We start from the raw sequence: 14,532 nt of genomic DNA, 5'->3' as shown, positions 1-14,532 counted from the left end.
CTCCAATAACAAAGAGCACAGAATTTTTTGAAAATTTATACCCGTTTTTTGTGAAAAAACCCTGGCAAATAGATTTCACTTAAATCTTATTTTCCTGGCAGCGAAAGGGTTAAGGGTGTAGACGCCAATAGGTCCTTAAACTCCCCCAATAGGATAGTTAAACTTGAAAGTAAAAACAGAAATGGCGCCTGGTGGGTAAAAGGTGGGAGATTTTTTCCGATCTACCAGGTAAAAAAAATGTGCAGACCTGCTAATGCCATAACGCACTTCATGTGTATACGCACTGGCATGCAGAGGATAGATACACACGTTAACTCTCGGCTCCATACGAACGGCGAAAGAGACGACGTTAACAGCGTTTCATCCCAATTACCATCATCAAAATATTGCAAGCGGAACGCTCTTATACTGAAGAGGTGAATGTTGACAAAGAATACCACAGTTCTGACGACGGAAGCTAAAGGTTGGGTCATTGAGACACCCACTGGACATCCGAGGGGTCTGTGTAGAGAAGAAGAGAGGACTGGCCGTACTGAGTGAGTTAAAGATCCGGCCGTATTCTGGCAATGTCAGCGCTTGGTAAGAACATACCCGGAATGCAACCACCGCTCCCCTGAAAACGGAGTATGACTGCCTACATATGCCAGGGGTAAAAACGTGCATACACGTAAAAGCACACTCTTGTATTATTCGAGTGAATGTGGGAGTTATAGCCCAGGAACGAGAAAGAAGATGAAGATGATAATGATAATGATGATCAATAAATCAATAGATAAATGAATAGATAAATAAACAGACAAATAAAAAGCTAAACTGAAACATAAACGTAATAAGACATCAAAGCTTGATGACATAACAGAGTGAAATAATATCACATGTAGGTGTATTGAAAAGAAAAAAAAAATCTAAGAAACACACACTATTTCCTAACAAGAGACACTGTGTTGGTTACTAGTTATTATCATCTATTATTATGAAGCCACCAATGACGGTTTCTGTACTAAAAGCATGCAGGTGGAGCATTACTCAGTTCGTACAGTCTGGTTCGTATCAGATGTTTTAATTTCCCCCCCCCCCCCCCCAAACAAACACATGTGCTCAGTGACAAGAGACTGGGTGGGCCCTATTAACTGTTGCAGGCCTGACCCTGACACACACACACACACACACACACACACACACACACACACACACACCCACACCCACACACACCGACAGACGGATAGACAGACAGACAGACAGATAAACAGACAGACAGACAGACAGACAGACAGACAGACACACACACACACACACACACACACACACACACCGACAGACGGATAGACAGACAGATAGACAGACAGACAGATAGACAGACAGACAGATGGATAGATGGATAGATCGAGGGATAGATAGATAGAGGGGGTGATAGATAGATAGATTGATATATATATATATATATATATAGATAGATAGATAGATAGATAGATAGAGAGAGAGATAGATAGATAGACAGACAGATCGACAAACGTGCCACAAACCAAAGCGCTCAGTGACCAGAGACTATGCCAGGGACCCTATCAATTGTTGCCGGCCTGACCCTGACAGACATACAAACAGACAGACAGACACACACACACACACACACACACACAGACACACAGAGACAGACAGACACACAGACACACAGACAGACCAACACGCACAAAGCAGTTAAGGTGCTCACTGATCAGCAGAGAGACTTATGCCAGGTACCCTATCAATTGTTGCAGGACTGACCTTGGGCGTGTTCGTGACACTGCTGGCAGTGATGCTGGCTCTTGCCGTACTGGTCTACAGGCCACGCCCCCAGCCCGGTGCCCGCCCCGCCCCCACCCTCCCCTCCTCCTCTTCCTCCTCTGCCATTCCCATTCCTTCCTCCTCCTCCTCCTCACGGTTCCATGCCTCGCAGGAGCTGTCTGTTGTTGAGGAGTCCACGTCACAGTGACGACAGTTTAGTTTAGTTTTTTTTATTTTTTTTTAATTTATTTTTTATTTATTTATTTTTCTTTTTACAGGCACTTAATATTGTTTTAATAACCTTTCGACTACCGAACCCTTGATGGAATGCCATCAGCGTGATGATTAATTTTATGCATGTGCAGAAACGTAGTATTTAGACATTCAGACCTAAAAGCTCCATGTTGTCACATCTTGACCTGAAAGCTCCATGTTGTCACATCTTGACCTGAAAGCTCCATGTTGTCACATCCTGACCTAAAAGCTCAATTTTGTCACATCGTGACATAAAAGCTCCATGTTGTCACATCCTGACATAAAAGCTCCATGTTGTCACATCTTGACCTGAAAGCTCCATGTTGTCACATCTTGACCTGAAAGCTCAATTTTGTCACATCGTGACATAAAAGCTCCATGTTGTCACATCCTGACATAAAAGCTCCATGTTGTCACATTCAGACCTAAAAGCTCCATGTTGTCACATTCAGACCTAAAAGCTCCATGTTGTCACATCCTGACGTAAAATCTCAATGTTGTCACATCCTGACGTAAAAGCTCCATCTTTTCACATCCTGACCTAAAAGCTCCATGTTGTCACATCCTGACATAAAAGCTCCATGTTGTCACATCCTGACGTAAAAGCTCCATGTTGTCACATTCAGAACTAAAACCTCCATGTTGTCACATCCTGACCTAAAAGCTCCATGTTGTCACATCCTGACCTAAAAGCTCCATGTTGTCACATCCTGACGTAAAAGCTCCATTTTGTCACATCCTGACCTGAGAGCTCCATGTTGTCACATCCTGACGTAAAAGCTCCATGTTGTCACATCCTGACCTAAAAGCTCCATGTTGTCACATCCTGACGTAAAAGCTCCATGTTGTCACACCCTGACCTAAAAGCTCCATGTTGTCACATCCTGACAAACAAGCTCCTTGTTGTCTCATCCTGACCTAAAAGATCAGTGTTGTCACATCCTGACCTAAAAGCTCCATGTTGTCACATCCTGACCTAAAAGCTCCATGTTGTCACATCCTGACATAAAAGCTCCTTGTTGTCTCATCCTGACATAAAAGCTCAATGTTGTCACATCCTGACCTAAAAGCTCCATGTTGTCACATCCTGACCTAAAAGCTCAATGTTGTCACATCTTGACATAAAAGCTCAATGTTGTCACATCCTGACCTGAAAGGTCAATGTTGTCACATCCTGACCTGAAAACTCCATGTTGTCACATCCTGACATAAAAACTCAATGTTGTCACATCCTGACCTGAAAGCTCCATGTTGTCACATCCTGACCTAAAAGCTCCATGTCTCATCCTGACCTGAAAGCTCCATGTTGTCACATCCTGACCTGAAAGCTCAATGTTGTCACATCCTGACATAAAAACTCAATGTTGTCACATCCTGACATAAAAGCTCAATGTTGTCACATCCTGACCTAAAAGCTCCATGTTGTCACATCCTGACCTAAAAGCTCCATGTTGTGACATCCTGACCTGAAAGGTCAATGTTGTCACATCCTGACGTAAAAGCTCCATGTTGTCACATCCTGACCTGAAAGCTCCATGTTGTCACATCCTGACCTGAAAGCTCAATGTTGTCACATCATGACATAAAAACTCCATGTTGTCACATCATGACGTAAAAACTCCATGTTGTCACATCCTGACCTAAAAGCTCCATGTTGTCACATCCTGACCTAAAAGCTCCATGTTGTCACATCCTGGCCTGAAAGCTCAATGTTGTCACATCCTGACCTGAAAACTCAATGTTGTCACATCTTGACATAAAAGCTCAATGTTGTCACATCCTGACCTGAAAGGTCAATGTTGTCACATCCTGACCTGAAAACTCCATGTTGTCACATCCTGACATAAAAACTCAATGTTGTCACATCCTGACCTGAAAGCTCCATGTTGTCACATCCTGACCAAAAAGCTCCATGTCTCATCCTGACCTGAAAGCTCCATGTTGTCACATCCTGACCTGAAAGCTCAATGTTGTCACATCCTGACATAAAAGCTCAATGTTGTCACATCCTGACCTGAAAGGTCAATGTTGTCACATCCTGACATAAAAGCTCAATGTTGTCACATCCTGACCTAAAAGCTCCATGTTGTCACATCCTGACCTAAAAGCTCAATGTTGTCACATCTTGACATAAAAGCTCAATGTTGTCACATCCTGACCTGAAAGGTCAATGTTGTCACATCCTGACCTGAAAACTCCATGTTGTCACATCCTGACATAAAAACTCAATGTTGTCACATCCTGACCTGAAAGCTCCATGTTGTCACATCCTGACCTAAAAGCTCCATGTCTCATCCTGACCTGAAAGCTCCATGTTGTCACATCCTGACATGCAAGCTCCATGTTGTCACATCCTGACCTAAAAGCTCAATGTTGTCACATCTTGACATAAAAGCTCAATGTTGTCACATCCTGACCTGAAAGGTCAATGTTGTCACATCCTGACCTGAAAACTCCATGTTGTCACATCCTGACATAAAAACTCAATGTTGTCACATCCTGACCTGAAAGGTCAATGTTGTCACATCCTGACGTAAAAGCTCCATGTTGTCACATCCTGACCTGAAAGCTCCATGTTGTCACATCCTGACCTGAAAGCTCAATGTTGTCACATCATGACATAAAAACTCCATGTTGTCACATCCTGACGTAAAAACTCCATGTTGTCACATCCTGACCTAAAAGCTCCATGTTGTCACATCCTGACCTAAAAGCTCCATGTTGTCACATCCTGGCCTGAAAGCTCAATGTTGTCACATCCTGACCTGAAAACTCAATGTTGTCACATCTTGACATAAAAGCTCAATGTTGTCACATCCTGACCTGAAAGGTCAATGTTGTCACATCCTGACCTGAAAACTCCATGTTGTCACATCCTGACATAAAAACTCAATGTTGTCACATCCTGACCTGAAAGCTCCATGTTGTCACATCCTGACCTAAAAGCTCCATGTCTCATCCTGACCTGAAAGCTCCATGTTGTCACATCCTGACCTGAAAGCTCAATGTTGTCACATCCTGACATAAAAGCTCAATGTTGTCACATCCTGACCTGAAAGGTCAATGTTGTCACATCCTGACATAAAAGCTCAATGTTGTCACATCCTGACCTAAAAGCTCCATGTTGTCACATCCTGACCTAAAAGCTCAATGTTGTCACATCTTGACATAAAAGCTCAATGTTGTCACATCCTGACCTGAAAGGTCAATGTTGTCACATCCTGACCTGAAAACTCCATGTTGTCACATCCTGACATAAAAACTCAATGTTGTCACATCCTGACCTGAAAGCTCCATGTTGTCACATCCTGACCTAAAAGCTCCATGTCTCATCCTGACCTGAAAGCTCCATGTTGTCACATCCTGACATGCAAGCTCCATGTTGTCACATCCTGACCTAAAAGCTCAATGTTGTCACATCTTGACATAAAAGCTCAATGTTGTCACATCCTGACCTGAAAGGTCAATGTTGTCACATCCTGACCTGAAAACTCCATGTTGTCACATCCTGACATAAAAACTCAATGTTGTCACATCCTGACCTGAAAGGTCAATGTTGTCACATCCTGACGTAAAAGCTCAATGTTGTCACATCCTGACCTGAAAGCTCCATGTTGTCACATCCTGACATAAAAACTCAATGTTGTCACATCCTGACCTGAAAGCTCCATGTTGTCACATCCTGACCTAAAAGCTCCATGTCTCATCCTGACCTGAAAGCTCCATGTTGTCACATCCTGACATGCAAGCTCCATGTTGTCACATCCTGACCTAAAAGCTCAATGTTGTCACATCTTGACATAAAAGCTCAATGTTGTCACATCCTGACCTGAAAGGTCAATGTTGTCACATCCTGACCTGAAAACTCCATGTTGTCACATCCTGACATAAAAACTCAATGTTGTCACATCCTGACCTGAAAGGTCAATGTTGTCACATCCTGACGTAAAAGCTCCATGTTGTCACATCCTGACCTGAAAGCTCAATGTTGTCACATCCTGACCTGAAAGCTCAATGTTGTCACATCATGACATAAAAACTCCATGTTGTCACATCCTGACGTAAAAACTCCATGTTGTCACATCCTGACCTAAAAGCTCCATGTTGTCACATCCTGACCTAAAAGCTCCATGTTGTCACATCCTGGCCTGAAAGCTCAATGTTGTCACATCCTGACCTGAAAACTCAATGTTGTCACATCCTGACATGCAAGCTCCATGTTGTCACATCCTGACCTAAAAGCTCCATGTTGTCACATCCTGACCTGAAAGCTCAATGTTGTCACATCCTGACCTAAAAGCTCAATGTTGTCACATCCTGACCTGAAAGCTCAATGTTGTCACATCCTGACCTAAAAGCTCCATGTTGTCACATCCTGACCTGAAAGGTCAATGTTGTCACATCCTGACCTAAAAGCTCCATGTTGTCACATCCTGACCTGAAAGCTCAATGTTGTCACATCCTGACCTAAAAGCTCCATGTTGTCACATCCTGACGTAAAAGCTCCATGTTGTCACATCCTGACCTAAAAGCTCCATGTTGTCACATCCTGACCTGAAAGGTCAATGTTGTCACATCCTGACGTAAAAGCTCCATGTTGTCACATCCTGACCTGAAAGCTCCATGTTGTCACATCCTGACCTGAAAGCTCAATGTTGTCACATCATGACATAAAAACTCCATGTTGTCACATCCTGACGTAAAAACTCCATGTTGTCACATCCTGACCTAAAAGCTCCATGTTGTCACATCCTGACCTGAAAGCTCCATGTTGTCACATCCTGACCTAAAAGCTCCATGTCTCATCCTGACCTGAAAGCTCCATGTTGTCACATCCTGACCTAAAAGCTCCATGTTGTCACATCCTGACCTAAAAGCTCCATGTTGTCACATCCTGACCTGAAAGCTCAATGTTGTCACATCCTGACCTAAAAGCTCCATGTTGTCACATCCTGACCTAAAAGCTCCATGTTGTCACATCCTGACCTGAAAGGTCAATGTTGTCACATCCTGACCTAAAAGCTCCATGTTGTCACATCCTGGCCTGAAAGCTCAATTTTGTCACATCCTGACCTGAAAGCTCAATGTTGTCACATCCTGACCTAAAAGCTCCATGTTGTCACATCCTGACCTGAAAGCTCAATGTTGTCACATCCTGACATAAAAGCTCCATGTTGTCACATCCTGACCTAAAAGCTCAATGTTGTCACATCCTGACCTGAAAGCTCCATGTTGTCACATCCTGACGTAAAATCTCCATGTTGTCACATCCTGACATAAAAGCTCCATGTTGTCACATCCTGACCTGAAAGCTCAATGTTGTCACATCCTGACCTGAAGGCTCAATGTTGTCACATCCTGACCTGAAGGCTCAATGTTGTCTTGCTTTATGTGGGATGACAATCCTTCAGTTTGCTGATGAGTATAATTTTACTCGACAGCAGCAGTCAGAGTTGATTCATTTCATATGTCGTTTTAATGGAATGTAGTTGATTCCACGCGCAAAATGTGGATTTACAAGAATGTAGGTAATCATTAATTTGGCTGTTCCGTGTGTGCCGTATGTTTTTTTTTTTTTATTGGATAATTATGTGTGTCGATTTTTTTTTTTTTCTATTTTATTATTTTCTAGCCTATGCTCCTTTGCTCTCAAGTAATAGACAGTCTGAGTATTGGTGATTCATATTATGTGACTGAGATGACTGTTTTGATCCAAGTTAATCCCAGCGCATATGTCTGTCTGCGTGCGTGCGTGCCTGCGTGCCTGTCTGTCTGTCGGTCTGCCTGTTTGTCTCAAGATTGATTTATATTTACTGTGATGCTCCTCAATCGGATACAGGTCTTGAAATGATTTTTAATAAATATATTTTTGATACATATATAATCATACTTTATCAAAGGTGTGCGCGCTGTGTGTGTGTGTGTGTGTGTGTGTGTGTGTGTGTGTGTGTGTTGCATGTGTCCATGTGTCTGTCTCTGTGTCTATGTCTGTGAGACGGTGTGTATCTCTATGTGTATGAATGTGTGCGTTTTGCGTGCGTGTGATTTCTGTTACTGATAATGTGTGTCTGACTGTGTGCGTGCGTGCCTGCCTGATCGCTACCAGGGTGGACATAGCAGCCCTGAGCGAAACCAGGTTTGCAGGTGAAACCCAGCTGGAGGAAGTTGGAGGGGGCTACACCTTCTACTGCACTGGGAAGCCAGATGGCACCCCAAGAACCTCAGGCGTGGGCTTTGCCATACGAACCAAACTTGCACGACAGCTTGACAGCCTTCCACGTGGGATAAATGACAGGCTGATGACCCTGCGTTTGAAGCTGTCCAATGATCGCTTCGCCACAGTCATCAGCTGCTATGCCCCGACGATGACCAACCCTGATGACATCAAAGAAGCTTTCTACGAGGAGCTCAGCCGCACCGTTTCAGCGGTAGACAGAAAGGACAGGCTGATCATTCTTGGGGATTTCAATGGCCGCGTCGGCGTGGACTTCCCCTCTTGGCCAAAAATCATAGGACAGCACGGCACTGGCAAGTGCAACTCCAACGGACTGCTTTTGCTCTCGCTCTGCGCGTAGCATGGACTGACCATCACCAACACCCTCTTCCAACAAGCGGACAAATACAAGAACACATGGATGCACCCCCGCTCCAAGCAATGACACATGCTGGACTATGTAATTGTCCGGCAGAGGGACAGAGGTGATGTTTCCATTACACGCTGCATGAGAGGAGCAGTCTGTTAGTCGGACCATCGCCTGGTACGCAGCAAGCTAAACATCAGACTTGCACGCAAGCTTCAACCAGCCAGGAAGAAACCCCCTAGGAAGCTGAACATCCACCGTCTCCCTATCACCAAGGACATGCTGCAGCAGCAAATCCAAGTAGCTCTCCAAGAAATTCCTGCATCGACTGATGTAGAAAAGGTATGGAGCACCTCGGCTTTGTACAGAGGAGCCACAAAGACTGGTTTGACGAGAACGACTCTGGAATCTCCAAGCTCCTGAACACACTGCATATACGGCATCAGGATCACATTTCCGATAAAGACTGCCAGAGGAAGGAGAACCAGTTCTTGCAAACCAAGCAACTCGGACAGAAGAGGCTGCGTGAGATGAAGCCTGGTGGGAGAGAAAGTCCGAAGAGCTTCAGTCCGCTGCTGATGCTCACGACATGAAGACCTTCCATGTCACAGGATCAACCCCTGTCCGAGCCTTGGACCAGACCACCCTCCTGACAGACAAGAAAGACATCCTTGCCCGCTGTGCAGAGCACTTCAACACCCTCCTAGAGGATTTCAGCACTGCTCTAAAAATAGGAGGATTGTGCATGCCCTCTTTGAGCCCCTGTGCTATCTGAAGCCAGCAGAAGTGTTCAATCAGCCATTTTGCTCCTCGTGTCAGTACAGCGCGAAACAGTAACTTCATATTTTGTAGCCGAGCGCTCAGCTGGCTACGACGACAAGCTTTCACTTGCTCGCGGCTTCCGGTGTGTGCCTCCACAGCACGTTTGCGCTACGTGTCACTGCACTGTTTCCCTGTAATAATTTTGGTAAATGAACCATTGGCACATATCAATCAAGACACAACATTTGGCATGTCGTGGGGGCAAGCATAACACGATTTCATCGAAGATACACGCTTACAGTTCAGAAACTAGTTACCACCATGTAGCAGTATATATATATATATATCAGTCTAGCCAGCAGCCTGGGAGAGTCTGGCTTCCAAGCCAAAGTCCTCGCCATAGAGATTGGTGCAAGAGGGTTTGTGGGCGCATCTGCCTACAGCCTCATGAAACAGCTGTCGATTTCTGGCAGAGAGAGGACATGGACTCTCAAGGCAATGGCAGAGGCAGCAGAAAAGAGTTCCAGCTGGATCTGGTTGAGGAGGAATGAAAATAAACTTCACAAGGATTAAAACTTTCCCTACTCAAACTAGGCGTACGATGGCTCAGTGGTTAAAACGTTTGCCAGAAAAGGTGACTCAGTTCTGAAGTGGCGACCACCCTGGAGGCGCGGTTTCGAACCTGCTGAGGACCAGAAAAAAAAAGGCGGCAATGCAAGGGCATCCAGGAGTCATGACCTGGGTGCGGCCCGGCCTCCTTAGAGTGTAAGGAGTTCAGGGCCGAAACACTTGACTGAGGGGGGCTTCTTCTCTGAAGACTGTCCAGCTCTCCCTAGAGTTTCTTATCACTATCATTATGATTTCAGCTGTAGATAAAAGAGTCACCGGAGGCGTCAGTCTCAGACTGTTCGTTCAGGTCGTCACTGCAGCATGCCTTTCAAACACAAATGAGGTCAAAGGCGCAATTAGTTTGCTTTGGAACAGGAACTATAATCCTGACTGGTTTCTCCTTCTTCTTACTTCTTCTTCTGTCAGTCTTTCTGTCTGTCTGTCTAGCTGCCTGCATGGCGGGGTAAATAAAACAAAACGGTCATGCACGTAAAATGCTACATGTGTGTTTGAGTGAGCGCGCGCAGTGTGTGTGTGTGTGTGTGTGTGTGTGTGTGTGTGTGTGTGTGTGTGTGTGTGTGTGTGTGTGTGACTGAAACCTGATTGAATGACACAGAAAACGAGTGATGAACGCCCAATGTCAGCTGTCAGTCAGCTCTACCCAGGTTGGCAGCCTGTTGTGCAAATGAATATGTGTTTGTAAAGCACTCAGAGCTTGGTCTCTGACAGAGAGTAGGCGATAGGCTTGTGCTGTGTTAAGTATTCATATCATCATCATTATCATCATCTGTTTGTTTGTCTCGACCGAGGATAGGCGCTATATCATTATCATCATCATCATCATCATCATCATCATCAACTGTCTGTCTGTCTTTCAGTCTGTCTGTCTCTGTCTCTGTCTCCCTTACTCTCTTCCTCATTCCCTCTATTCTCTCTACACGTCTCCTCAGCTGCCCCCCACCACCCGTATCCTCCCCTCTCACTCCCCCCCCCCCGCTCCCGCCCCCTGTCTCTCTTCACACACACACACACACCTCTCTCCCTCTCTCTTCCCACACACAGTCTTTCTCTCTCTCTCTCCCCTCTCTCTCCCCCTCTCTCCCCCCTCTCCATACACACGCACACACACACACACACACACATCTCACGTCTCTCTCTCTTTCTCCTCTCTCCCTCCCCACTCTCTTGCTCTCTCTCTCTCCACTTTCTGCACCTCCCTCCCTCTCTCTCTCTCTCGCCTCTCACTCCCTCTCCACACACAAACACTCTCTCTCCCCTCTCTCTTCTCCCCCCTCTCTCTCTCTGTCTCTCTCTCACCCGCCCTCTCTTTCCCCCTCTCCACCCCCCCTTCTCTCTCCCCCCCTCTATATACTTTCCCTCTCTTTCTCCCTCCACTCTCTCTTTCAATTCCCTCTCTCCCCTCCCCCCCTCTCTCTCTCGTTCGCTCTCTCTCCCCTCTTCTCCCTCTCCCCCCTCTTTATCTCCCCCTTTTCTCTTTCCCCGCTCCAACTCTCTCTCTCTCTCTCTCTCTCTCGTTATCTCTCCGCTTTCTCTCCCCCTTATTTCTCTCCCTCGCTCTCTCCATCTACCCTCTCTCTCTTCCCCATCTCTCTCTGCCCCATCTCTCTCTCCCCCATCTCTCTTTCTCTCTCCCATATCTCTCTCTCCCCATCTCTCTCTCTCTCTCTCTCTCTCTCCCATCTCTCTTTCTCTCTCTCTCCCATATCTCTCTCTCTCCCATCTCTCTCTCCCTCATCTCTCTCTCTTCCCCATCTCTCTCTTCCTCCATCTCTCTTTCTCTCTCTCCCATATCTCTCTCTCCCCATCTCTCTCTCTCCCATCTCTCTCTCCCCCATCTCTCTTTCTCTCTCTCCCTGATCTCTATGTGACCCATCTCTCTCCCCGATCTCTCTCTTCCTCCATCTCTCTCTCTCTCTCTCTCTCTCTCTTTCTACCCCCTCTCCTCTCCCCCCCCTCTCTCTCTCTCGATCCCCTCTCTCTGCCCCATCTCGCTCTCTCCCCTCTTTCTCTCCCCCCCCCCCCCAACCCCACTTTCTCTCTTACCTCCTCCCCCCTCCACTCTCTCTCTCTACTTCATCCTCTCTCCAATCGTATGACACACGAGGTCCTGTAGTCAGGAACACTGTTGATTGACAAACACTCAGTCTGATCATTATTGTTGCAGTCAAGGTCGACCCCCCCACACACACACACACACATACACACGCACTCCCTCCCCCCGTAATTGTTCTGGTAATACTCTGTGCCCATCAGCATGGAACGAATTCGTAGGTCAGAACTGATGGCGAAAAACGGATGGGGAAAAAAAAAACAAACCCAATAAAACAAGAAGAAGGAAATTTCACGTGAGACTGCTTACTTTCGAAGTGCCATTAGCATGAGTGTGTACACAAGAAACGCTGTTCCTATAATGTAATGATTCCAGCACGCGCGCACAGACAGACAGACAGACAGACACACACACACATACACACACACACACACACACACACACACACATACACACACACACACACACACACACACACACACACACACACACACACACACATACACACATACATGCACTGTTTCATAAACAAAACAAAAACAAAAACAAAAAAAGCAAAACTGAAACAACAACAACAACAACAAAAACACCCATCATGCTCAAGTTCACGAATCGGCAGTTCTTGTATGAACTGAATTGCCCTCATTGATATACGATGCAATGAAAAATAATTAATTTTCGCCGGTGACTAAGCTTGAGGGGCGTGGAGGTGGGGATGAGGTGGGGGAACTGGGAGAGCAGGGGCTGGGGGGGTCGGGGGGGGGGGGGGGGTAGTGTGGGAGGTATGGGGGGGATGGTGATGTTAGTGGTGGGGGTCTGAGCTGGTACCAGAAGTGTTCTGTGCGGAATGGAACTGGTCTTAGTGAGTGCTGCTAATGAACATATCATTGTTTTTTGTATATTCTGGGATTGAGTTGCATGAGGGAAGTTAGCAGTGATACTAGTACTATGTTTGCGTATCGTTATCAAAGATATTCTCAGCTCCACGTGAGTTGCATGAACGAAGTTAGCAGTGATACTATGTTTGTGTATCGTTATCAAGGATGTTCCAAGCTCCACGTGAGTTGTATGACTGAAGTTAGCAGCGCTACTAGTACTATCTTTGCGTATCGTTATCAAAGATATTTCCAGCTCCACGTGAGTTGTATGACTGAAGTTAGCAGCGCTACTAGTACTATCTTTGCGTATCGTTATGAAGGATATTTCCAAGCTCCACGTGAGTTGTATGAGTGAAGTTAGCAGCGCTACTAGTACTATCTTTGCGTATCGTTATCAAGGATATTCCCAGCTCCACGTGAGTTGTATGAGTGAAGTTAGCAGTGATACTATGTTTGTGTATCGTTATCAAGGATGTTCCAAGCTCCACGTGAGTTGTATAACTGAAGTTAGCAGCGCTATTAGTACTATCTGTGCGTATCGTTATCAAGGATATTCCCAGCTCCACTTGAGTTGCAAGAGCGAAGTTAGCAGTGATACTATGTTTGTGTATCGTTATCAAGGATGTTCCAAGCTCCACGTGAGTTGTATGAGTGAAGTTAGCAGTGATACTATGTTTGTGTATCATTATCAAGGATGTTCCAAGCTCCACGTGAGTTGCATGAGCGAAGTTAGCAGTGATACTATGTTTGCGTATCGTTATCAAGGATGTTCCAAGCTCCACGTGAGTTACATGAGCGAAGTTAGCAGCACTACTAGTACTATGTTTGCGTATCGTTATATAAAGGATGGTCCCAGTTCCACGGTCAGTTCCATACTTCGGAACATTCTTGACTTTAAGCAAACTTAGCACTGCCAAGAGCGCCTCATGCAATCCGACCCACAACTCTGTGTGTGTGTGTGTGTGTGTGTGTGTGTGTGTGTGTAGCGTACGCGTGTGTGAACCTGTTTATTTCAATGACAAAACGAAAACGAACAAACTAAAGAAAACAGTCAAAGTGACTGTCTTACACAACATTATGATCATAGACTGTGACTGGAAATTTGTATTTAACCCTGATTTAATGACAGTCGTTTACAACATCATGATAGAAGGTGAGTGGAATCTTGTATTAACCCTGATTTAATGACTGTCATTTACAACATAATGATAGAAGGTGACTGGAATCTTGTATTTAACTCACTCAGTACGGCCAGTCCTCTCTTCTCCTTTACACAGACCCTTCGGATGTCCAGTGGGTGTCTGAATGACCCAACCTTTAGCTTCCGTCGTCAGAATTGTGGTATTCTTTGTCAACATTCACCTCTTCAGTACAAGAGCCTTCCGCTTGCAATATTTTGATGATGGTAACTGGGGTGAAACGCTGTTAACGTCGACTCTTTTGCCGTTCGTATGGAGAGAGTTAACCCTGATTTAGTGACTGTCATTTACAATATATTGGTAGAAGGTGACTGGAATCTTGTATTTAACCCTGATTTAGTGACTGTCATTTACAACACAATGACAAGGTGACTGGAATCTTGTATTTAACCCTGATTTAGTGACTGTCATTTACG

At 45.4% G+C, this 14,532-nt stretch overlaps 1 long non-coding RNA gene across 1 annotated transcript in view; it reads left to right on the top strand.

The window, feature by feature from the left end:
• LOC143274852 (uncharacterized) overlaps positions 1-2,678 on the top strand; it is a 7,893-nt gene extending 5,215 nt beyond the window's left edge. The window contains exon 3 of the long non-coding RNA XR_013053317.1: positions 1,755-2,678. This is a non-coding gene — a long non-coding RNA (uncharacterized LOC143274852). The remainder of the gene's footprint in view (positions 1-1,754) is intronic.
• The last annotated feature ends 11,854 nt before the right edge of the window (positions 2,679-14,532 follow it).

This window comes from Babylonia areolata, chromosome 29 (genome assembly GCF_041734735.1).
Source record: "Babylonia areolata isolate BAREFJ2019XMU chromosome 29, ASM4173473v1, whole genome shotgun sequence".
Lineage (NCBI taxonomy): Eukaryota > Metazoa > Mollusca > Gastropoda > Neogastropoda > Buccinidae > Babylonia > Babylonia areolata.
Note: the sequence above shows the minus strand (reverse complement) of the source record. Positions and strands in the feature narration are given on the sequence as shown.